This window comes from Semicossyphus pulcher, unplaced genomic scaffold (genome assembly GCF_022749685.1).
Source record: "Semicossyphus pulcher isolate SPU_LCO1_2020_fin unplaced genomic scaffold, fSemPul1.0.p SCAF_15, whole genome shotgun sequence".
Lineage (NCBI taxonomy): Eukaryota > Metazoa > Chordata > Actinopteri > Labriformes > Labridae > Semicossyphus > Semicossyphus pulcher.
Genome location: NW_027211659.1, coordinates 27,762,869 through 27,767,931, shown reverse-complemented (window position 1 = coordinate 27,767,931; position 5,063 = coordinate 27,762,869).

The following is a 5,063-nucleotide window of genomic DNA, read 5'->3' as shown; positions in this document are numbered from 1 at the left end:
CGCGCTGTCTGCCTGTGCTGCTTTCAGGAACGTACGTGTTTCATCACTTCACATGAACACATGATTACTTGTTTTACACATTATTAATAGGTCACTCTTCATGCAGTCCACTGCTTTAGGTCAATGTGGCTCCGATCACATGAAATCACATCATAAAACCCAGTGAGCGTTTCAATTTAGCAAAGACGTTCAGAAGTGAACGTTTTTTCTCCCACTGTTTGAAGACGTTGATTAAACATTTATTTCACCAGGAAATCTGCTTCTGTCACAAGATTCATCACACGTTCACGGCAATCTTCACGTCGCAGAGCGGCTATGATCGTACAAGTGAGCAAAGCATCACAGTCACCAACGAAAAAATGATTGAATGGGATTTGATCTCACAACAGTCACATTTAAGTCCAGCACTCATCACCATCAGCCACCAAGGTCTCCTGAGATACGTCTGTCTGTCCGTATTAATCACCTACATCAGCATCCAGCCTCCGTCGTCAGAGCTGCACATGCTCAGTCTTCTCGTTTCTTCCTCTGTGGGGAATGTTTCAAACTCCCTTTACGATGTCTCTGAACCTTCTCGTTAACATCACACAGACAATAACGAGCTTTTTGTATGAAAAATAAAACATGTTAAAATTATGTCTTTGTGCAGACCGGATTGAACCCACTGCTGCAAAATGAATTTGGAGAAGTGCAGCTACAATCATCACTTTTGACACCCTTTCAAGCTAAAATAGAAAAAATGATCAAAGTTATAAAACAAAAATGTGTTTCCGACACGTTGATGTCGTAACCGTATTTTAGCCGGTTGAAAAAAGGTTGAAATCGTCTCAGACGTCCAGACCGGATTTCATCCTGTCCAAATTTCAACGTTGAAATCCCCGTCGATGCCAACTGGGAATTACTGACTTGATTTGCTTTTGTAGGAAGTGAAATAAGAGACTACAAACCTAGAAGTTAAATTTTCTGTTGCTCAGAAAAATATAGAAACCCAAACATAACATCTATATGTAATAACTTGTGGTCTACAGGAATTCCTGTATACCTTTTTTTTTTGTAACATATTCTGGGGTCAAAATGACGAATAGCAACAACAGGTTTTGGAACTGCTCTGGTTGCATCAGCCAGCAGCTGCCAAACAGGCTGTAATGCCTGCAGCCTAAGGTGAGCTAATGCTACTGATCAAAGTGTCCGACAACATTACAGAAAGGATCCCGACAGAAACAGAGAGATTTTAGTTTTTGTTCCTAGCTAACATTTCCATTTGTATTGTGTAATGTTGATGATATCGTTGAATGCTAGCGTCAGCTGTCGTCTCCTGGTAGCTCATGACTTATCAAACATATGGCTCTGACTCTAAATGACGTGCCAGAGTTTCCCTCTCCATTGTCTTCTCAGCTGCTGATCAGGTTCCTTACATTTTTTACAAAGCTCGGACGCAGCAGTAAAATTGATCTTTTCAATAACAGCACTCTGAGCCTGGCGTCAGAGGAAAATGGGCGCTGTGTGAATATGGTAAATAATCAACCTTTTAAAGTTTTACAGTGCACCTGGAGGCCTTGTTTGCTGTTCCTGTTGCCCGTCAAGTCTGTGATAGAAAGAATAAAAGTTCAGGTTTGGACTTCAGTCTGAGGTGGAGGCAGAGCACATGTTTCTAACAAAGGCTTCCTTTATTAATGTGTAGTCTCCAACATAACCCTTGGTATGACATCATCTTGAAAACCACATGTTTTCACAGGCCGTGTAATTCACCGCATAATGAGGACATTGACTTGATATGGAAAAATGCTGCTCCCCTTGAATACTGGTCTTAATTGAATCACAGGGGCCAGTTGAAAACCATTAAGCAGCCTCAGACCATCGAGAGTGGACGATGGTATCCACAGAGTTTGACTACGTAGAAATGAATGTCGTCCTGCAGCACAGGGAGGCGGTGAAGGTGTGTGCTGTGTGTGGCGTGGCCCTCTCTTTGTTGGTGTAATATGGAGGCAGTGATTAAGAGATCCTGTTTCCTATCAGTGGGATGAAGGTTGCTCTCTGAAACACAACCAGCACAGGGCCAAATTATCACTAAGCTGGTGAGTCAGTCTTGTTGTTTTGTCGGCCAACATTTCCAGGCAACTAGCCTGTAAAACCAGCCCGGCTGCCAGCTCGTCAGGAGGAGTACCTGCCAAATACAGCCAGGCAAAGGCTCAGCCATAACAAGCCAGATACTCCTTCTACTAAAGCTAGATAGTGCCAGTCAGTCAGCCACCAAATCAGCTCATATAACCCATCATCTTGCCACCATTAACTCTCTGTTCAGCCAAAGACATTGTAAGCCAGGGTATCAAGCAACAGGCAAGATTATAGCCGTGACAGCCAAGCATCCAGATAGCCAGCGCTCTCCTCCAAGTCTGGATTAGGGCGGTCAGAGTCTTGGCTTTATTTTTGCATAAACACTCGGTCACTCGGTCTGTAATTGCTTTTTGGAAAAGGTTGGATTTGAGATGCAAACCTTGCAGTAAGATTAGAGGTATCGGGATATCACTAGAGGTGCTTTGAATGTGAGAACTTGTTCTGGTTTTATCTGTGGTTTGTAACTCAGCCCTTTGGACAACTCGACCGATTGGGCCTGATCAGTCACGGATGAACCAGAAATGTAATTTAATGACCTTCCAAGAATGTGCCATCCAAACCCCCCGAAACATCCACAAACACATCTGATATGTAAAGTGGTCACAGTGGTCACAATGCTTTTTTGGCTTGCTCAACTGCAGCCAACCCCCCGACCCCCGGCCTTAAAATATATTTCAGTCTGTGCTGCTCAAAGAGCCCAAAAATAAACTGCCGTATACGCTCCAACAACAACATCTCGGTCCGCCTCCGACCCCCCACAGAACTACATTGGTTCATTTGTTCAAAAGCCAGACATGACCCGTGTTCTACATGTGTCTGACCTGTTGTGGCCGTGAGCAGAAGCAAAGGAATGATAGCGTTATCTTGTTATAGTCCTGCAGAGTCCCATGCTCTGTTCTTTTCCCTGTAGGTGTTTGAAAGAGTCATTTAGCCTGGTAATCAGAGCTGCAGGAGCCTTGTTTTCCTGTCAGATTGTGAACACATCATTACAGAAGGAGGGTGAGGTGGGTGGTTGGGTCAACAAAGCATGTGGCGGAGATGTCATGTGAGTTTATTACTTTAAACTGTGACCACGATGTTTCTCAAATCTCAACCAACCGTTGTTTTTTTTAGAAACATGTACAGCTCCGGAAAAAAATACGAGACCACTGCAAAAACATTTTCTCTGGTTCTTCTATTAAAAGGTTTGTGTTTGTGTAAAATGAACTTTAGTTTTACTGTAAACAACTTTTCTCCTACGTCCAAATCAAATCTTCTCACCGAGTCTTTTATTTGCAGAAAATGGCGTCTGGTTTTTCAGAGCTCGAATAAAGCAAAGTGTTGTTGAAACAACAGAATGTTTTAACTCTGGAAGAGTTCACAGATCAGTGTTTGGTGAATAACCTGGTTTTCAATCACAGCTCTCATGCATCTCTGCATGCTCTCCTCCAGTCTGTCACAGAGCTGCTGGGTGACGTTAGGCCGCTCTTTGTGCAGCTCGGCTTTGTTCGATGGCTTGTGACCGTCCATCTTCCTCTTGATCACATTCAGGAGGTTTTAATGGGGCTCAGATCTGGATTGGGCGGCCATGACACGAAGAGAGAGACGCTGATTTAAGGAACATTTGGAGTGGGCTCTAAATAATACAGAAACCATATATGGCAACAAATAAGAATACACGTCTCGTATTGTAAGATATTTTCCTAACTTTAGCTTAAAGTAGCGGCTCAATCCAGCAGAACTTTAACTGTACGGGAATATCATAAGCAAACATTTGTTAATTGTAACAGGCACTGACAAACAAAGATCGTATGGCTTGTTTTCCAAAGGAAGGACAAACCAAAGGACCAACTAATACATTCACCTCCATTGTACCATAAACTCGTGGATCATTTGCATCCTTATGCAGATTTTCTGTTGTCATAGCGCTCCAAAGAATGAAGTTACAAACATCTGAATTAGCAAAACAATCTGACAGAAACAAACAAAACGCAGAAATGAAACGTCTGTTAGAGCTTTGCCAATATTCGAGAAGGCAGTAGAATAGTCGCAGTAGAAAATGGAGACACAGTCTAATCATTCAGGTAATGGAGTGCTCCAACCACATACCTGTGGAGTTTCAGTTGTTAGACACATGTGACTAAACCTGAGAGTGGCTGGAGGAGAGGTGATGCCGGTAACTTGTGATCAACACTACAGAATCGTGGGAAAATCAAAACACAGTCTGGGAAGAGGCGCAGCCTGTTGAAGAGGCATGGCGAAGGGATTAAGTGATTTCAGCGTTCTATTTCTGTCTCTTTTTCTACATGTAACAGTGTGAGCCGCAGATACTAACACCTTCCATTCATCCACACAAAGGAGAGGGGTGGAGCCGGCTGTCTGTACACACAATAGCGGAGCGGGGCAGCAGGTGAGGGAGGCGCTCTGTGTGCAGGGAATGGAGACACATTTTTGAGAGGTGTGTGTACCTGTGTGTGCGTGCGGCAGGGCAGCTCTCTGATTAATTGAAGGTGTTGGCTGTGTTTACATACCTGTGTGGCATGTCAACAAAGTCGCCAACCAAGCGTTCAGGAGTGGGCATAGTAGAGTTTGTGATGGTCCAGCTCCGTATCCAGAAACTGAAACGCTCTGATGGTATGTAGGGATTAAAGAGTTCCATCTATTGCGACTAAACACAGAGCCAACTTCCTCTCTCACCTGTTATTAAGAATGTAATATTTTAGTTATTTTTAACAAATCCATAAAAAGAGCTGAAAAAATGATGAATTTATTTCTAAGAATTATAAAGTATTACATGTTTCCAAAGCCTGAAATCTCTTGTTCCTCTGTGGCGCTGAACTAAAAACATGTTCCTTCACATTCAGTGCTGGGTAACGTTACTTTTAAAAGTAACTCGTTACGTTACGGCGTTACCTCCTGAGAAAAGTAACGTGTTAGATTACTGTTGCGTTACCAAAAATTAAACTCTC